Source organism: Vombatus ursinus, unplaced genomic scaffold, assembly GCF_900497805.2.
Source record: "Vombatus ursinus unplaced genomic scaffold, bare-nosed wombat genome assembly UNPS02014816.1, whole genome shotgun sequence".
NCBI classification, from domain to species: domain Eukaryota; kingdom Metazoa; phylum Chordata; class Mammalia; order Diprotodontia; family Vombatidae; genus Vombatus; species Vombatus ursinus.
Window position 1 is genome coordinate 15705822 of NW_020954594.1, and position 12056 is coordinate 15717877.

At 36.4% G+C, this 12056-nt stretch overlaps 1 protein-coding gene across 6 annotated transcripts in view; it reads right to left on the minus strand.

Moving 5' to 3' along the window:
• KYNU (kynureninase) overlaps positions 1-8116 on the minus strand; it is a 142975-nt gene extending 134859 nt beyond the window's left edge. For all 6 annotated transcript variants that reach the window (XM_027835700.1, XM_027835699.1, XM_027835695.1 and 3 more), the window contains exon 1: positions 8002-8116. The gene's annotated coding sequence lies outside the window, so the exon portion shown is untranslated. The remainder of the gene's footprint in view (positions 1-8001) is intronic.
• Between the last annotated feature and the right edge of the window lie 3940 nt (positions 8117-12056).

The window sequence follows — 12056 nt, forward strand, 5'->3', positions numbered from 1 at the left end:
AAGGGGGACAACCTGTGCAAGGTACGTAGGTGGTTGATGAGATTTAATATATAGGTAATATTCGGTAGTGTAGTTTAGGAAAAATCTAATGGTGTAAAGAAGAATAATGTGAAATAATTATGAAAAGGTAGGTTGGAACCAGACTTTGAAAGTCATTAAAATGCCAAACAGTGGAGTTTGTATTTATCTTAGAAGCAAGAGGAAGCACCACAGGGGTGGGGAACTTGCAGCCTTGAGGCCACATATGGCCTTCTTAGTCCTTGGGTGTGACCTTTTGACTGAGTTCATGTTTCACAGAACAAATCCTTTTATTAAGGGGATTTTTTCTGTGAAGTTTGGATTCAGTCAAAGGACTGCACTTGAGGACCTAGAGGGCCACATGTGGCCTTGAGGCTGCAGGTTCCCTACCACTGCCCCAGAACGTTTTTGTGCAGGAGAGTGTCATGGTTAGATCTGTGTTTTGAATTGTTGGTTGAAACATCTGTGTAGAGCAGGACAAAGGGGGTCCTTTATAGATTGCAGGGAGTAGGAGACCACAGATGGGAAAAATTACAATTTTATTTCAATATAATTGGTTTTCTCTGTAATCCTAGGTATTTTGTTTTTATGTATTAAAAAAATTGTAAGAATGGGTCTATAGGCTTTACCAGATTGCCAGAGGGGTCCATGATACTCCCCTCCACCCCCACAAAAAAGTTAACTCCTAGCATAGAGGAAGGGAGCTAAAGAAGGAAAAACTTGGAGGAAGGGAGCCCTATTAAGAAAGCTATTGCAATAATGTAAGCAAGGGGTGATAAGGGTTGAACCTGGGTGAAGGGTTGGTATGAGAGATTATGTGGCAGTGGAAATTGCCCTTGACATTGGCAAGTGTCTGAATCCTCTTGTTTTGTTTTGTTTTTTGTCCAGTTTTTTGTCTGACTGGATATTACTACTCAGAGGATTATAACTATCTCTGTGATTGTATCTATGAAGAAATTATGTATCATTTTATTTGCTTGAGAGACACCTTGTTGGAAAATAGCCTTTAAGATATATTTTACTCTACCAAATCAACTCCTTTAAAAAAAATAATCAACCAATAGTAAACATGATTGTAGAATCATAGAAAATATGTATTATTTTCACTTTTCAGTCAGTTGAATAACAGTAAATATATGATCTGTTGTGGAAATAATTCCCAAAGCCTACCTATTAATTTTACCATATTCACAAAAGTATCAATGGAGATACTTATGTTAGTGTGTAATAGATTAGAAATTGGTGTAAGGGACACTTGAACTTTTATTTAACTTTTAGCAGTATATCTGCCTCCTGCCAGTTATTATTTCCTTTACACAAATTTCTGACTTATCACACATTGGCTTTAATTGAATATTCAGATTTCCATTTAACATATGTATTTCTCTAACATGATGTCATTTGCATATTTTAAGGTCTTATGTGCTTCCCTAATAGATGGAACCACAGAGCTAGCTCTGTCTAATGATGTTCCAGTTATTGATATCAAGCATATCAATATCTATAAACTTGGAAATTATTGGAGAGAAGCATGAAAGAGAGAACTGCTTGTGATAAGATCATAAAAAGTATAAAGGGACAACCAAGAGTTCCAGGAAAAGGCTTTAATTAAAAACATAGTAAGAAGGAGAGAGAAGTTTGGGGAGAAAAAGGTATAGTTCAGGAAACTTTTAGGTGTAGGGATTAATTAGGAAAAACAGAGAAATTAAGAGTAATAAGGGCTTAACTCATGCTTGCACTACTTACTATGGCATTACTTATATGAAAACACTAGGGGACTGCTTTCAGGAGACTGGAGGACTGTATCGTGCTGAGTTAGGCCTTTTAAAGATGTTCCCAATTCCAGCTATCCAGCCAATGGAAGAAATTTGCTACTAACTATGTGGTAGGCCAAGGCAGAATATCTATGCATGTTCCAGTCTACCAGTCTCCCAAAGGCAATCCATCTCAGATGGCCTGTGTTTCTCCAAACCCCCATTACATAAGCAACTAGCAATAATTGTCAAAGGCTGCTTAGAAAAACAATTTTGATCAGAATATGTCTTCTGTAGACGATGACCTGGGAGTGGATCATGAGATTATCCAGGTCAAAGTGATCAGGCAGTATTAGACCCAAGAGAGAGTCATATGAACTAGAGTAATGTGGGATAAGTGTAATTTGTGTGAAAAAAATAAAGCAACAATGTGATCCAATCATAGTTTTTATTTAGCGTTATTATCCAAATAATTTATTTTAGGAAGAAAAAAAAGACTGAGGTGGAAAATGCTATCTTTTTTTATTGATGTCTTTTTTTTATATGTTGCGTTCATTTCCTAATATAGCTCTTTTTCCTATCCTCTCTGTTAAACTTCTTGCAACAAAGAATAAACAAGAAAAAGGAAAAAGTATTAGCAAAGTCAACCAAAAGATTCATCATATCTGATAGTATATCATTAAGTAAAGGAATTTCCCTTCTACCTCAGATTGATGTATTCACAGAAGATGAAGAAAGTAATTACAAATGTGAAGTAGGTGTTAAGGAATTTTTCTGCAGCCCTACAACAAATGGTGAATAAGTCTTTAATTAATTGAAAGGATTATGCTATTGCATATGACATCACACAAGAAAGGTCTTGTGAACAGTTTAGAGCAGGGGTGTGGAACCTGTGGCCCTCTGGGTCCTCAAGTGCAGCCCTTTGACTGAATCCAAACTCCTTTTTAGGGATTTGTTCTGTGAAGTTTGGTTTTAGTTAGAGGGTCACATGTGGCCTCAAGGCCACAGGTTCTCTACCCCTAGTTTAGAGAATCTTAGTCATGCTTTTTGGGCCAGTATGCAAAAGATGCAAACTTCAAGGGCAAGTTGTGGCTATAGTTTATAGACCCCTTTCTACACTGGGAGGGTAGTGGAGGAAGGAAGGAGTGGACTCTATTTTTTCTCTCCAATATCTACCATATCATCAAACTTATTGGTACAGGAGGAGGAAATGTATTCAGCAGGTACAAAGATATGTCAAAGACAGGTACAGAGAGAGGAAGATAGTGACTAGAGGGTGTATTACATGTGAAATATTAGACACTTTTAGTCTGCTATCTCTGTGATGAAGGGAGGGAGGCAGATTTTCTCAACTCTTTCCCAGGTTAAGCTGGGTCATTATAATCTTCCAATTATTTCTTTTGTATTTAGTTTTATCCCCTTCCATCAATCCCTGTCACAAATTCATTGAATTTACTTAATTTATTTTTCTTTCTTTTGCTTATTTATTGATCTATTCCTCTCTGTTAACTCCTATTCCTAAAAATCTTAGTTTATTTTGTATTACTACTTTGTTGTTGTTCAGTCATTTTATAGTCACATTCAACTCTTTGTGACTCCATTTGGGGTTTTCTTGGCAAAGATACCGGAGTGGTTTACCATTTTCTTTTCTAGCTCATTTTATAGATGAGGAAACTGAGGCAAACAGTTAAGTGACTTGCCCAGGGTCACATAACAAGTACATGTCCAATGTCAGATTTAAACTCTGGAAGAGAAGTCTTTCAGACCTCAAGCCCAGCATTTTGTCCACAGGGCCCCCTAGCTGCCAATTCCTTTATGGCGTCCTTTTCCAATAAATTTTCCTTTACTTTGTCCTTTTTTTTCCTCCCTCCTTTGAATTCTACTCTTCATCTAACAGACTATGTCTTTACTTGTTCCTTTTTAATTCACTCTGAGCACTACCGAATGTGTCATTTCTTGAGAATCAAATTTCAGTTCCTTCCTCAAATGAGATAATATGTGTAAATATTTGTAGAGCACTTAGCACTGTGCCTAGCTTATAGTAAATAATAAATAGTCATTCAATTGCAATCCTTTTTCATACTTCTCTGTTACTGCATTTGTAAAAGCTCTTAATACCTTATTTTTTCTGCTGTGCTTCACAGGTAGAAGTATCAATTCATGAAAGAAGAAATGCTGAATGAAAATGGTGTTATGTAGTGTCACATTGTATCCTGAATTATGAAGGCTGGTCTTCCTCCTTGAACACTGCTAAGGGCAGGTTATCCAATCTGCTTCTGTGTCTCTTTTCTAATTCATATGTTGCCCCTCCTGGTACGGGATGGAATCTAGTGAATTACAACCCTTTTTCAAAGAAGATAGTCTCCTAATGTGCAAATTGCTCCCATCTTTCAAACCCATTTTGAAGATTCTATCTCTTATACACCGGGGCCATGAGATTTAGTCCATAAAAGTTTAATTCATTCCTTCCCCTTTCTCCTCTTATCCTTTAAATTCATCTTAAATCTTAGGATTCTGTGGATCTCTGAGGGTCTTAGTTTTCTCATTTATAAAAACAACAGGTTCACACCAGATATGAAAAGCCCCTTCCAGTTCTAAAATTCTGGTTCTCTTCCTCCTCCCAGTTCTAAGTACCAGTTTCTTAATCCTTCCCTCCCTCTCTTTATTTATAGTATAATTAATGTTTCATAAAACTCTAGGGGAAAACTGTTCCTGAAAACCAAATCCCCATATAAAATTTATATTTCATTAAGAAGGCTGAAGATTGCCTGAGTTTAAGATATATATTTGTATTTTCCTTTGAAGAATGTAGGTTTTCATATAATCAAGTCATTTTTATAACCTACTAAAATTTTCATATATAAATGGATTATGCATTTACAAAAGGATATAGTGATCTTGGAAACCAGCATTGGTTCATAAAGAACCCATTATGCCAGATTGCATCATTTCCTTATTTTGCAGGGTTATTAAACTGTATTTCAAGAAAGTTCTGCGGACAGAACATATCTGAATTTCAGCAAGATATTTGACAATGTTCCACGATATATATATTGACAAATTAGAGAGATATGGACTAGATAATAGTATAATTCAGTGGATTTTTGTTTGAATAACCAGATCAAAAGAATGATAATTAATGAACTGGTGTCAGACTATAGTGTGGTCCCAGTGGAATGGCACCAAATTCTGTTTTGGGTCTTGTTTTTTTTGTTTAACATTTCTGTCTGTAGCTTGGATGACATACTTACACAAAATTTAGGAATGGTGTGAAACTTCGGGTAATAGAGACTATGTTGACTGACAGAACCAATATACAGAGTATCTCAACAGACTAGACTTTTGGCTGAATCTAATAAGATGAATGATCTAATAAAGATCCAATTAAGTGAAGATCTTATAATTCAAAAAGCCAACTAAACAAGTATTGGATAGAGGCAATATGAGTAGGAAATACTTCATGTGAAGAAAAGTCTAGGGGTATGACTGAACTGCAAGTTTGACTTGAGTCAAAACTGTGATGTGGCAACCAAAAAAGCTAACAATAATCTTAAGAGATTTAGAAAGTGAGTTGCATTATAATATGGGTTTGTTATACCACATATGGAACATTCTATTTGATTCCCATTTTAGGAAGAATGTTGACAAGCTGAAGTGTGCCCATAGAATGGCTAACAGGATGGTGAGGGAATCCAAAACCATGCTCTTCAAGGATTATTTCAAGAGAGAGGAAAATGTAAGTTAGAGAAGAATAAGCTTAGAGTATTCACAATATCAGTTATTTAAAGAGTTGTTATGTGAAAGGGTTAAATGTGTGTTACTTGATGCAAGAGAACACCAGGGAGCAATGGGAAGAAGTTGGTGAGAAGCAGGTCTTAATTGCATGTGGCAGAGCAGATAAAGAGACAGTGCTGAAATCAGGAAAATCTGGGTTCCAGTCTTGTTTCTGATATATATGTAGCCTACCTGACCATGAGCAAGTCAGTTGCACTTTGAACATGCAAGTCAACTTTCTCAGACATCTAACTTACAGAAGAGTTATAGATCTACATCAGTGGAGGGGTTTCCCACATTAGAAGTTCCCTCCACTGACGTATTCACAGAAATGACCAAAAAGAAGTAATAACAAATCCAAAAGTGGAATAAAATGTTGATTTCCTGAGCCCCACAGATCTTTCAGAATAAACTGTTTGACTGCTTCTCATGTAGATTGAGTAATGGGAAAAAACACAGAATGTGGAGTTAGACTTTTATTCAAATCTGAACTATCTTTACTATTTGTGGGACCTTGGAAGGAGAGCTACCTTTCTCTGAGACTCAGTTTCCTAATTTACATAATGAAAAGATTGGGCTAGGTAATGTCATAAAGCCCCTTCTCTATCTAAATCTTCTCTGAGATTCTGATTGAGGTGTAAGTGTTGAGTCTTTCTTCTTTTGAAATGCAAGCCAAATTTTAAAATCTTGAATATAAAAAAAAAACTGTTTAATAGTTGACATTTTAAATTATATGTGTATATATATGTGTATATATAAAAATATGGCATTAGACATCCTGAATTTTCATCTTTAACTCTAAAATAAGAATTTTAATGTTGCTTCTAAACAAATTTAGTACCTTTCACTGTATATATAAGTGTGTGTGCTGGGTTTGGGGGTGGAGAGGAAGGAGTAATAAGCTCAGGTTTAAAAGTTGCAAAGGGTTTTTTGCAGTCTTTTTAGGTATTGTTTTCTGATAATAGTAATGTACTTGTATAAAATTTTATAGTTTGCAAAATACATTTTTCATCTCATTTGGTTTTTCCAATGAGGGAGGCAAGGCATGTATTATTATTCCCATTTAATAAATGATGAAGCTGAGGCTTACAGAGGAAGCATTACTTGCTCAAGATTGTATAGCAAATAAATGACATGCTGATAAATGCGTGAAGTGTACGCACCAGGTCCTAGATCTCCTAACTCCCAGTCCAGGGTTGAACTGTTACGGAAAAAATAAGTATGTGTGCACACACAAATAGACATACACATACAGAGACACAAATTCTTCCAGTGCAATTCTGTAATGGGATACGCAGTGACTTTATAAGTTATGATCTTTCCCCACCAACTGCTTATTTTACGAGTCAGTGCAGTAATACTAAGTAAACATTTGTTGTATTTCCTCCTGTTTCATTTACTGAGGGATCTAAGGTCAAATTAGTGAATTAGTTGAATGACCACAATAACACAGTAGTTAATGTTTGTACAATTCTGAGCATAACATGTCAAAGGAGCAAATAACATCTAGTCTGACAGTTCAAAGTTTAGAAATATTCAAACCAAGCAGCCAAACCACATTGTAATAGTTGTGTGTGAAAAGTCATTTTTAAAAAAACTTGTTAGAATACCATTCAAAGTTCTGGTCAGTAGAAGTATCAAGAGAATAACAATTTTCAGTAAAGCATTACTTATTGCATTAGCTTCTTATGACCACTGAGCAACACATGGACATTTTAGTACCAAACTAATATAATACTAACTACAGTGAGACCGAGACTGTTGGTACAACCTAATGTCACTTGATAAATGTAGACAGAAATAGCAGTTTAAAAAAATTATCTTGCTGCTTAGGAAAAGAGACACTCCTGTTTAGGCAACTGTTTCTGAAAATGAAAAGGAAGATATTTTGTCCTATGCTTGCACAGTTTCACTTCTGAAAATGAAAACTATTTATTTGAAACAGGCATAAAACAAACAACTGAAAGTGTAAAGCTTATTTTAAAAGTGGTTCACTTTGCTGTCCGAACTTAGAAGCTATTTAACTGTACCATCTGTATATGGGCTTATGCAATAACATTTTAAGAGTATTGAGTTGAGGGTATTTCCAGTGTTTGTTCTTTTTAAAAAGTTTTTCAGTGGAGTTTTTCAAGGGCTGCAGAAATCTCAGGTAAAACTACCTCCTTTATGTTGGTGATTCCTTTTGAGGTCCTTATATTTGGTTCTGCATTTTAAACAATATTCCTTTTTAAGAGCAAAGGGTAGGCTACATTATGTGTACCACACATGATCTCAGGGAAATGGTAAGAAATACAAACTTCAGGTTGTTTTACAAAGCAGTTGTGTATCTATTTTCATCTAGTATCTATATGAATGTGAGAATTCTTTGTGTGTGTGTGTGTGTGTGTGTGTGTCTGTGTGTGTATGTGTGTGTGTGTGTGTGTGTTATAGCTAAGTGTTGTGAAGTAATTCTCACCTGACCAGGCTTCTGGTGTGATCCAGTAGCTTCAGGTTACGAGTGAAGAGTGGACTTTCTGCCAGAGTGAACACGGAGGTTCCGGGAGAACTTCTACAGCAAGTTCCTCCTGAGTCCAGCCTTTGAGGGGATTTTTCTCTAGCCTTAAGCTCCTCCTCTCTTGCCTAATTCTAAATAGGAACAATGACATTGTCCCTTGTATCAATGCCAGAATTCAAGCAAAATACTTCCTCTAGTTGTGCTATCATCTCTCTGTTTCACAATTTCACTGAGTTCAGGCTAATCAGGTCTCCTTTACTACTCAGGGCAAGTCATCTGAGTAGTAGAATTCTGAGTATACTGGACCTAACTCTTAACTCCTTGGGAGATTCCAGTTGTTAAAGTTTTATTATAAGCATTTGCACCTTAAAAATCAGCAGTTACTGCAAATCAGAACTTAATTTTTTGTTTTTATTGTTTAGAATCTGGCCTTAAGGAGGTATTAATAATGCAGATTCAACTTAAAGTACGTATACATTTCTTTTCTTCCCCTAGCTGGGTGGTTAGACACTGAGTAGCACATCCCTGTATTGCTCTATCAACTCAGCAGTAGGTCAGTAGAAAGCTCAGACAATAAAGTTATCACCGGAATGGTAGCCTGGTGACTGGTGACTAATAATAATTGACTTTATGTAGCACTTTAAGGTAAGCATAATGCTTTGTATCCATTGTTTCATTTGAGCCTCATAACACCTCTGAGTAGACCTTTCAGGATGCTAAATTTTAGTCAGAATTAGGAATGGTATCTAGACATTTCACTGACCACATAGTGGGAATTTAATACCTCTCAGGCTAAATATCAGTATATTTGGGTAGAAAGGGAATGCTTACCAAGGGTTCTAGTCCTGGCTACCAACTGTAATTGTTTATCAGCTTCTCTGTGTACAGTTCTGGCATTGGAGGCAGTCATGGAGGGAGGCCATAGCCTTCAGCTAGAACTTCAGAGAACCTTAGTTGGATACACATAGAGGAGCCACACTAAAGGCAGCCTCTGTTTGAAGCCCTCCCTACAAAGGGAGCTGAATTTAAAGGATTAAGACCATACAGCTTCTGAGGGAAGTTTCCTCATGGATAGGTGTCATTGTCTTCCATAAGTTTTCCATGAACTCTATTTGTTTACTTTGACCAGTGCATAAATCTAGACATTCTTTAAGTTTTGTGAACTGTGTGTTAATAGGGGAAGTTAGTAATGGGATAATGAGTGGCATCTACTAGTGAAGTTCTGAAATTGTCATAGTTGTGAACTGCAAGGCCAAAAATTGAGAAATCCCTCAAAATGTAACTGGTCCTTTCATATCACACGAAACTCTCATTTTCAAGGGTTTTGCATGTCCACTGTGCTCAAACTAAATTGAAATACTTGCCATTCCCCTGAAAACATGTCTTGTTCTTTCTTGTCTCCATATCTATGCTTATATTTTCTCCTCCTAGAATGTCTTCCACTGATGTTCGGGAGCTTGTGGCCAGTTTCTCTGTTCTCTCCTCATACTTCTCAGTTTTGTCATTTAAAAAACAAACCACTTTTGCAGGAAACTTCGTGGTTTAGATTTCAGTTCCTCTGGGTTTCCAGCTGCACTACTATAATGTACATGATAATAAAATAATAATAATTAATAGCTAGTGTTTGTATAGCACTTTAAAGTTTGAAAAGCACTTTACAAATATTATCTCATTTTATCCTTACAACTCTGGGAGGTAGGTGCTATAATGATCCCATTTTACAGTTGAGGAAACTGAGGTAGATAGAGATTAAATGACTTGCCCAAGGTCACACAGTTGGTACGTGTCTGATAAACTTGGCATTAGTTAGAAGCTAAGAGGAAAGACATTCAACATGGTGGGAATAGCTGGGTAAACCTTCCCTGGATGTGTGTCAACAGCACGACTATGAAGAGTACAGTTTTAGAAATCGAGGTGGAAAGGAGAGGAATGCTTCATCTCTGGTGGGGCAGATGAGATGGAAGGATATGTGGGACAGGTGAGAACGTTGCTTGCGAAGGTCTAACTGGAAAGAAAAAAAAGATCCTGGGCTAGCAGCCAATTTTCCCTTGGATATGGGAGCTCTAGGAAGTTAAGCTGTAAATCAGTAAGCATTTATTAAGTGTCTACTACGGTAGGCTAGCAAATACAAAAAGAGAAATGAAACAGCCCCTGCCCTCAAAAAACTTACATTATTATGCAGAGGAAGTGTTTTTTTTTTTTTCCAGGTTATAAAAAGGTTCCCCACACTATTATTTTATCTGCAGTTTGATCTTTCAAGCCTGTTCTTGTTTTTCCTTTGAGAATACAGAGCACTTAACAGTATTTTTTAGATGAGTGGACCAATGTCAATGGGCTTTCTGTGAGTTAAAAGTAGTACATATAGAAACTAAACCCTAAACTCTTGCTTCCCCCTTTTCTAAGTAGAAACCAAACTCCCTACTAAGATGCACTGTGATGACTTTTGGGAAGTCAGGGTGGTCTAGAGTAGAAGACGAGTTAAAGATAGCTGTTAGAGTGCTTTAATGTCAGTTTGCCAAAATGACAGATTGTATACATGTTTGTGTCAGGAAAAAAGAAATGGAAAATGGAAGAATCTGTTTTTTCTCTCTTTACTCTGCCTGTCACCTGTTAGGGGTGTAAAGTTGGCTTTTTAATAGTTTGGGAATAGGGAGTAATTCTTAAATGAGCAAACTGCTTTGAATTGCTGGCCTACAAAGAAACAAAATTAATAGATTACCACTGAAACAAGTGCTTTCAACTGTCTATGAATGATGCGTATAGTATAAAACAAGGAGTCAGGAGAAAATGAATTTGAATCCTGCCTCAGACCCTGTGTGACCCTGTGTAAGTCACCTCTCTGTACCAGTGTTTCCTCATTTGTCAAATGGGGATAATAATAGCGCCTAATTCATAGTATTGTTGGAAAAAATCAAATGAGTTAGCATATGTAGATCACTTTGTAAGCCTTGAAGCACTATATAAATGCTATATTATTGTTGTTATTATTATTGTAGTGTAAGTGTGGTGAATGGTAGAGTTGGAATTAGCAAATTTGAGATTCAAGTGTTCAAATACCACTTCAGAGCTGTACACTAGTTGTGTGTACATGGGCAAGATTTTTGTAAGCCTCAGGTCCCTCATCCATAAAATGAAAGGATTTTATGTATCATGTGACCTGTAAGTTCCTTTGGAGGAAAAGAAAGGCCTTGTATCTTATCTCTTTTAGAAATGAATAACTTCATCTTAGAAACTGTCCTCCATTTCAATTAAAGTGAAGAGTGACATTTCTCTTTGTTTTAGTCCCCTTAATCACTTCCTGCTTATGACCTAGCTTCTAGACTGATTTTAAAAAAAGGTCATATTTCTGCATAATAATGATAAGTTCTGCATCAAGTTTAATGTTAATAGCCACAGTATCAAGAGAGATGTATAAAATTCCTTGGGGGGGGGGTGTGGAGAGGCTTGCTTTCTTAAAAGGGCCTCCCTATGGTCAAGTGCACGTGTTGTCTGTGTCTTCTGCATTCCTTTAATAAAGTTTCTACTGTTCTGCTTAGGAAGAAGATGTAGTCTTTTTACAATGACAATACTTTCTAGCTGTTTCTCTTTGATCCCATGACTCTAGATGCCAAAGCATAGTTATTTTGGTTCACCATTGGAGTTGATTCACTCATAAATCTTCCATTTAAAAAAATCTTCAGATGTTTCATTTTTTTTCCCGTGGGTATGACCTTGGATTTTGGAAAGTTATATCAGTAGAGAGTCAGCTTAAGTCTGACAATAGACTGAACCAACCTAGCTAAATGCAGAGAGGTTTGTTTTTGAATAGTTGACCACCAGGTTGTTTTTTTTTTTTTTTAGCAACACAAGAAGGTCTGTTGTGACCTAAGTCAGTGGTGGAGGGCACCCATCTTAGTGAAGGTTCCTTGTGTCGTGAAAAGTCATTTTCTTTTTTTTTTAGTATTTTGTTTTTTCCTAGTTCCACATAAAAGCAATTTTAGCATTTGTTTTTAAAATTAAGTTCTAAATTCTCTCCC